Raw genomic sequence first — 8,654 nt, 5'->3', positions numbered from 1 at the left:
CTCTCTCTCTCTCTCTCTCTCTCTCTCTCTCTCTCTCTCTCTCTGTTTCTCCTTCTCTCTCGTATTCTCCCTATAGTCATCGTGGACCCCCCATGGGAACATTTCACACCGGTAACCACCGCAAAGCGTTTCGACTTCCCTTCCTATAACTCGCTAGACATCTATTCCCTCCTCCTTTCTCGCTGTAGTTTTGGTTACGCAAAGTCGATTTAGTTAGGGATGCTTTGCCACTTGATTTATGACGTATGGAGTCTCTATCTCTTTCTTTAGAATATACAAGAACTATCTATGAGTACTTGGCGATCATATTGGAAAATTCATAAACCAGTTAGGTAAAATATTTGTGAGAAAACTTGCAACAATTCTTTTTATAAGTTAGAAAGAGAGAGAGAGAGAGAGAGAGAGAGAGAGAGAGAGAGAAAGAAAGAGTAACACTTACCAGATACACGTGTCGCCGGAGGTAGAAGCTCCGGTCGGTGCGTTTATTAATTAGAGGTTAGCCGAGTAAAACAAGGACCGCATGGGTGTGCGTGTGGGAGGTGCGCGTGAGTGCTCATGTGCTCGAGCACGAGAATGGAAGAAGTAGAAGAAGAAGAAGAGGAAGGTAGAAGGTAGAAGGCAGAAGAAGATCGTCCTTCTCCCTTCTACTTCTTGCGTCGACTCGTCGAGCACGTCCTGCGGGCTGAGATGAAGATACTAGGAGGTGGGCGGACTCCTTCGTACATAAATCGTTGCTCTAGCTAGTGGCCGAGGTGTTAGGTGAACGCACTTGGAAGGTATACCCGCTTGGAAGCGCATTGTTAAATGTTACACACCTATGAACTCTCTCTTCTTCCTGCTCACACCTGACTCATCCGTTCCTTAACCCAAGAACTCTCACATCGTGATGGAAATTGTTACACATTGTTGCAAAGGAAAATTACGTCTGAATATCATACATGAATGAGACCGATCTCAGGATCGTTTAGAGTGTAATGTATACAGTAACTAGGCCGACAAAGCGACGGACTTAATTCTGAAGTGTTCAGGAAGAGAAAGAGAAGGAGAGAAGTAGAGGACCAAACGCGCCGATGTAAGGGGGTAGTTTTGATTTTGGCGCCCTTCCCCAAATGATCCCACAGAGATCGGCACGTGCCAGTCGCACCCTCCGACACCCTGCCAAACACAAAAGTCCTAGGCCGTTACTTCTCTCCCTGCCGTCTCTTCACGAATCCCTTTTTCTCTTCTTCCCTTTTTCGTACGTAGCAAACGCGGATCTGCCTCGGCTGAATTGCTGCTAAGTCACCGACGTCAACAGGGAATCGAATCTTTTCGAGTATTTGTTTAGGGCCTTTCGTTTGTTTCTTTAGGGAATATATATATATATATATATATATATATATATATATCCCGACGATTTGTTCTCGTAGGAAAGATATTTTCAAGTTTTTCGTTTGTTTGTACGCAAGTCGACACCCTTTTGATCAAATTGAGATATTCGCTTCATTCGGGTTTACGCGAAAGTTTTCATTGTTTTTCGTTTGCGAAAGTTAGAAATCGCGTTGTACTCGTAATGTGGAGGGGCGAGTCAGGGGGAGGAGGAAGGGGTTAGAGAGGACGGTGGTCCGTAAAGTATGAAAGTTAGATCGATTCGACGTAGTTACAATGCTAGTCGTTCATCTTCGTAAACGATCGGCATTGATCCTTTGGACAAACTTCGTCAGTTTCCCATAGACCTGCAGGTTGGCCTTTTCTCGCGTAATACCAGGACTTGGCTTTCGACTCCGGCACGAGTTCCCATATCAGGAATGCAAAGCTTGATGTATCGACGCTTTATGACACAGAGAAGGGAGAGTATAGAATATAGAACGCCCACCCCTGAAAAGGTAAGCTGTGCCGACAACGTCATCTCTGCTAGAAGCGAAGTCACCCTAATGGTCGGATTAGTTTCTGATAGCGATGCTCGAACAGGCTTTGGGTTAACTCGAGCGAAGATCTGCATTCATGAAGGATGCTGTCGTAGTTGCCGTTGCCCTCTTCCTCCATCGGTTGCTATTAATTATTCATCCGCACGACACGCATGACGCTCCTCGTCATGGTCTAAGAGAAAACTTTTCTAGGTAGTTTACTAAGAATTTTTTTCTATACCATATTCTTTCTGATTCTAACGGAGTTTTTGATCGATCGTAAACTAAGATGAACGGTTGTTAGCTGGGTATTTCTAAATATACAAGAAGGATCGTCGTAGGGTTCTAGTATTCGAGCTAGGGAAGCTCAAAGTCCGAGTCAATATCTCTCAATATCGTTATCTCTGCTGTCTAAACGACAGAAAAGACAAAGAAGCGGAGAGGAGCAGGAGGAGGAGGAGGAGGAGGAGGAGGAGGAGGAGGAGGAGGAGGAGAAGAAGAAGAAGAAGAAGAAGAAGAGTGAAAGAAGAAGAAGAAGAAGAGTGGAAGAGACGTACCTGGCCTTCGTGAGATCGGCTCTTGCCCTTGTATCTTCTTCGAAGATCTTGCTCTCTGTTTAAGAAAGCAGGGTGGGATGCTACCTCTATCCTTCTGTCTCTCTCTTTCGCTCTCTCTTTTCCTTCCATCTCTCTTACTCTGCTCTCCGAAGCGTTCCCTGCAAAAGAATCCGAAATGGAATCATCGTTCGATAGACGATCTGCTCACGGAGCGAACCTTTCAATCATGCGACACCTATCAACTACGAGGACTCCCAGTCTTCCAAATGAGACCCGACCCTGCAGGCGGAGGAGAACGGAGGAAAAAGTGCTCGTGGCGTGATCCTATCAGTGATTCATGAGCTACGTTGAGATATTTATTTGGATCACCCTGCTTAGTTCCCTCGGCCGTGTAGTGATCTATCGTATCGTTCGTTGAGTCCACGATGTGCTTTCTTTTAAAGATCCAGAGCTCTGTTGTATGCTCTGCTAAAGATCGTAGAATTCATTTTAGCAAGGAGGTCCTTCCGCACACGTAAATGTAACCGAGCGGAGTCGGTACATTTCGAAAAAGATTCACGGCTGAAAAAATTCAGAGCGTGACGTCTGACGTTTGATTTTTTCTTTTCTGTTCTTTTTTTTTTTTTGTTTTCGCGTTATTATAGGAAGGAGGGACGATGACAGTGGTAGGTTTCTTTCTCGTTCCATGGCACGGGTGGAGCGTGCTCCGGAGAGCGAAAAAGTCCGTCCCGTGTCACGCAACGTGTTTCTCGTTCTCCCATTGGCTCACCTTTAGACGAGGATCGTGAACGCCCTCGCGCACGCACACGGGACGAGTTCTCGTGACCGGTGACAATATTCTCAAGCACCATTTTCATCCTTCTCCTCTCTGCCTCCTCTGTCTACCACCTTTTTCTCTTTCCATTTTTTATGCCGCCATTTTGGTGCGCCAGAGCGTGAGAAGGCCTTGGCTGTGAAGAGAGTATCCAGATGCACACACATATATATATGTAATAATAATAAATATGGACTTTTTATATAATATATTTATTCATCGAGACCGGAATTCTGTTGTACGATTAACGTGCTCGAACAAACACACCGGTGGTAACATAGTGTAACTGTACTTTTCATGGAATCAACAAAGTTCATGATGCCATCTTGTTGTTCAACTCGTTGAATGTTCACGAACGTAATCGGAGGTAGAACGAGAAGGAGAACTCTACTCTCTCCAATTTACGTAGTTATGCTGGGTACTCGATCAACAATTATTCGCCTTGGGGGTGCATTATAAATTTTGTTGGCAATCTCTATACGCGATCTTAACGTTACGAGAGAGAATGAGAGAGAGAGGGGGGGAGGGAGGAGAGAGAGAGAGAGAGAGAGAGAGTATGCAAAGCGCGAGCAGCCAGATATCGGCCTAAGCATAAATTCCTCAAGCGTTGTGACACACGCCGCAGCATAATCTCGACTCACTAACGGACGCATGGAGGAGGGTCGAGAAGGGGGTGAGCTGCTACTACTGCTGCTGCTGCTGCTACTGCTACTGCTGCTGGAGGTTGAAAGGGGCTCGAAGGGAGGTGCGACGGCTCGAATCTGCGCAAACCGCGCAGTATCGTCTGAGATTTATGACCCGGAGAAGATAGACCGGAGTGATACTCGTCGAGCGATGAATCCGAAACGGCGTTTTCTCTGCTTCCGATCTCTACCACCTTCGTGAGAGAGCTAATTGCCAAAATCGTACCTTTCAACGTCGATTCTTCTTCGTTTCGGATTGTAACTCTCAACTCGGTATCATTTTTTTCCATTATATTTCATCGTTATACTTAAGATTATTAAATTCCTCACTCGTGTATCCTCTCGTCGTTCTTTCGTTTAAATCGAAACGAAAAGAAATGTTAAAGAAAGAAGATCAATGCGAAAGAAAAACGTCTTCCGGCTAGCTTATTGCATGTTGCTCGCTCGTTAACGTAGCTAATGTAGCGTACGTTGTGTGGTCCTAAAAAAGAGTAGCTCGAATGCTTCGAGGCGCCTATGTAATCTAAGTGCGGTAACGATAATATAAACTGGAGAACACTCGGTGAGTGCTCGGCGCACAAGTGCGCATTGTCAGGCACGCGCTAGTACTACAGATGCCACGCTGCGCGTAGCACTTTACTTCGAGTGTCTCGCATATGCTTCGAATCAGTTGCGAAACTTATCCGTCCGGCCGATTGTTCGCAACCCGCGACCTACCACCGAACGAACCCACGCAACTTCCTCTCTCTCTCTTTCTCTCTCTTTCTCTCTCTCTCTCTCTCTCTCTAGTTTTCTTTGTACTCCTCGGTCGACCCTCTCTAAGGCTGTACTTTCGACACGTCCTTTCGATTTCTTCAATTCCAAGTACATACGCGTATCCTTTCGGTGATAAAAATAAAAAGAAAAAAAAAAAAAAAGAAAAATAATGAGAAATCACAGAAGCATCTATCCGATTTTTAAAAATAACTCGAAGACATATAATTTTATAAGATTATTATCGCACAAATTGCGAAAGTTAACAGTTAATAAAGAAGTTGAAAGAAATAAGCAAGTGTTGCTGGGGCAGGAAACTCAGGTCTGGTGTAAGCGTAACGAGCATTCTGGCACGATCAGGCACAATAGGACATACGTTCGCACAGGCGCGTCTCTCTCTCTCTCTCTCTCTCTCTCTCTCTCTCTCTCTCTCCCTCCCTCCCCAATTCTCCTCTTAGAAGCGTGGCACACACACGTAGAAACTTCCCATGCTCTATGAACCTACCGCAGCTTCGCTCCTGCAATGACAGGGGCGCGTGCCCTCACAAAGCACACTTCAGGGATGACTCGAGTGTGTCGTCGTGGTGGTAGTTAAGCCTTATTGTTTCAACTTACAGAGGCTACCGTCGTCGAGAATGAGTGAGTGAGAGAGAAAGAGAGAGAGAGAGAGAGAGAGAGTGAGACGGAGAGAGATAGAGAGAAAGAGAGAGAGAGAGAGAACGAGAGGGACCACCAACGCGTCGATCAAGCGATGCTTTCAATTTTAGTCTCGCACACTCCTTCAGCAGACGTCGACCAATAATACGACTGGACGTTTCCTATTGTCCTACGTTTGTGCTGCTAAGCTCGTAAGAGAGCTTAGTTTGAGGAAACGGATCTCTCGAAAACGTTCACGCTTCGATCTTGAACATAGGTACGTAATTGATCCTTTTCTAAGGCCACCTCTTTATCAATTCTCTCCAATAGGCAGAACAATTTTTGCGTTTCTTTCAAACGGTCTAACATGTAAGCATCATATACGAGAGCAGGCTAGCAATCTCGTTAATTTGCGTTGCCTGTGAGCGACGAAATTGTATGGACCTAGAAGAAAGAAAGATAGATAGATAGATAGAGATAGAGATAGAGAGAGAGAGAGAGAGAGAGAGAGAGAGAGAGAGAGAGAGAGAGAGAGAGAGAGAGAGAGAAAGAGTAGTTGGAATATCCTCGTGACGGGATCCTAGTCAGGATTCTAGGGATGTTAGGGGAGGAGGGTTGGAAAAGCCAGCCAGTCAGCCAGCTAGCGAGCCAGCCAGCCAGTAAGCCAGTCGGGTACTCGGGGGTGCGGGTGTACAGAGGGAACGAACGATAACGGAGGGACTCGGTTGTCTGATGGCAAGATGGCGTCCCACGATAGTGACGTCACAGGTGGCTCGGATGTACGGAGAAAGAGAGAGAGAGAGGGAGAGAGAGAGAGAGAGAGAGAGAGAGAGAGAAAGAGACAGAGAGAGAGAGGGACGGACGAGACGTAGGGTGGATGAACGCGAACGATGAGATAGAAAGAGAGAAGAAGAGGGAGAGAGGGAGAAAGGGAGAGAGCTAGAGAGAGAGAGATAAAGTGAGAAGGTGGAGATAGAGAAAGAGGAAGAAGAGACAGTAGTGGGAGAAGACAAGGAGAGAGGGAGAATGAGGCAAGAGGAGAATCCGCGAACGTAGGAAGAGACAGAATCACGAATCGAGAGAGACAGAAAGCACGAGCTGAGGTACGAGGGATACCAAGAGGAGGGAAGTGGAACTAGAGGTTGGATGAGGAGGAGGAGGAGGAGAAGGAGGAGGAGGGTGGAGAAGGGAGAGTACTCTTTGGTAGGGGAGAGAGAGAGAAGCGTATAATATTGATCGCATCTCCGTGCCTGCAGACAGCATCTACCCACTGTTGACGGGGTTGCTACTTGGAGGTTTTAACTTTGATTCGTTGCAGCCTCGCAGTAAAGATCATGGCCGCGATTTATACCGAAGCAAGTTCTGTGTCTCATTGACCTTTATATGGATAAGATATAACTTGAATACTTTTGGGGGATTATCGTTAAAAGATATTTTGACGTAGCAGCTTTTGCCAGCTCGTTTTATAAATCAAATCCATTGTCATTAAGACTGTAGCGGTTGTCCTATCGATCTCATTTTTTTCATCTTTTTCATTGAGAATCCGGTGATATATCGGCTACCAACATGGTTCACCGTGTTGTACCCTAACATAGAATGACGTCAATCGCGACGTCGTAATAACATGCATATACTTTGATCGATCGCATGTAGGAACGCGATTTTGCCGAGTCGCATAAGTAAGGTCGGCTTCGATCGATCGAAATTCTTCGACGTAGGTACACTACTATCGTACTTTCGAAATCATTTATTACGTCTCGCCTTGACGTCCAGTTCCCCCGAATTCCCAGGGGCCAGCTTTTATTAGGCTCTCGCGCAAGCGTTCTTTCGGTGACTCTTGAAGAAGTTAAAAAAAAATACGTTCTTACTACGTTCGAAATTAAGTGGCTTATCCGATCGAAGTACCAATTCCGGCAGCTGCTTCCCGGTTAATAGGCACAGCCGTTTAATTCGAAGGACGATGTTGTATCTTCGATATCTACGCCAAAAGTGTCCTCCTCGAGCAGGAAAGAGGGGTAATCGTCCTGATCGAGCATCCTGCCAACCGACTGGTCAACGATAGCGATGGAAAAGGGTCGTACGCGTTCACCGATATGCCTTCGATATGAAATTAAGGTGCCGGCGAACTCGCAACCGATGTTATCGAGGATATCGATTCTATCGTAAGCGCTACGTCATAAGTGTAACACTGGCTGCCGGTGAAAGTGGCGATCGTTAATAGGAAAGGACGTATCGATCTCTCCAGGCGGAATCTCCACTTCAGGAAAAGTGTCAGAGAAGTGAATCATAGCCCCCGTAGCATTTATATTTCTTCTACGCCTTTAAGGTTGACGGCGCGCGTATTTTGAAATTCAGATCTAAGATGTAGAAAGCGCGTTCTTCGGGGAACGACGAAGAGAGGAAGAGAGCGAGAGAGAGGGAGGGAGGACGAAACGAGGAGAGAGAACGACGAGGCAGCGAAGGAGCAACGAAGCTTCAAGAAACCGGCCTGGCTGGTTACGCTCCGTTGGCTTTTTTCTCGGACGGGGCTTGTCGATTCGTAGTCTCATTAGCGATTCAGCAGATTCAATGCCACCTGAGCGATATGACTAACCGGACGTATGCAAAGCTCGAGTCCTTCTCCTGGCACCTCTCGTAGCAGACATTCGTTCTCTTACATTCCTCGGCGTATCATCCTTCCTTCGCTTCTGTTATGCGTCTTTTAAAGAACGAACAAACAACATGAAAATCAAGCATCGAAACCCGTTCCTCTTCGAGAACGCGTGTTCGTCCAAATGGAAAGTTTTCCATTTCACGTACCAAACGTGCACCTATTTCCATCGTGTTTTATCATCACTGCCAGCGAGGAAAACCATAATTACAGAGTTCAATCGTAGTAATTCGCGCGTGGACTTTATTATCGCACGATAGACGTGAGCGATCATAAAACCGTGGAATTATGGTCATAAAAGGCGTAGGACAATGCGATCGTAAATTATGCGCCTGTAAAACCAGAACGACGATTAGGATCTATACAGTCGGAGAGATCGAAAGAAAGAGAGAGATAGAGATAGAATCGTGGGATGTTATTTCTATTACTCACTCGCTGAAAATAATTCCAATGGCGTTATCGTCATTTACTTGCACGTTTAAAGACTTTTTTTTTTTATCGTGGAAGTGTAAAGGACGAGGAAGAGGAAGGATAGGTCACGCTCGATTTCTGGAGTTTCTATCGACTCGATACTGACGTAGGTGAAGTTACCTGTTCGCTGTCGTCGCATAACATTATGTGTATCGGTTTGGTAGCAAGACAGAGAGACAGAGAGACAGAGAGAGAGAGAGAGGG

General features: G+C 46.0%; 1 long non-coding RNA gene across 2 annotated transcripts in view; it reads right to left on the bottom strand.

The window, feature by feature from the left end:
* LOC122633397 overlaps positions 1–8,654 on the bottom strand; it is a 114,164-nt gene that overhangs the window by 15,799 nt on the left and 89,711 nt on the right. For both annotated transcript variants that reach the window (XR_006328098.1, XR_006328097.1), the window contains exons 3-5: positions 3,213–3,393; positions 2,661–3,004; positions 2,444–2,601 (exon numbers count right to left, since the gene is read on the bottom strand). This is a non-coding gene — a long non-coding RNA (uncharacterized LOC122633397). The remainder of the gene's footprint in view (positions 1–2,443; positions 2,602–2,660; positions 3,005–3,212; positions 3,394–8,654) is intronic.

The sequence above is a fragment of the Vespula pensylvanica genome, chromosome 12 (genome assembly GCF_014466175.1).
Source record: "Vespula pensylvanica isolate Volc-1 chromosome 12, ASM1446617v1, whole genome shotgun sequence".
NCBI lineage: Eukaryota > Metazoa > Arthropoda > Insecta > Hymenoptera > Vespidae > Vespula > Vespula pensylvanica.
This window is presented reverse-complemented; position numbering and strand designations above follow the sequence as displayed.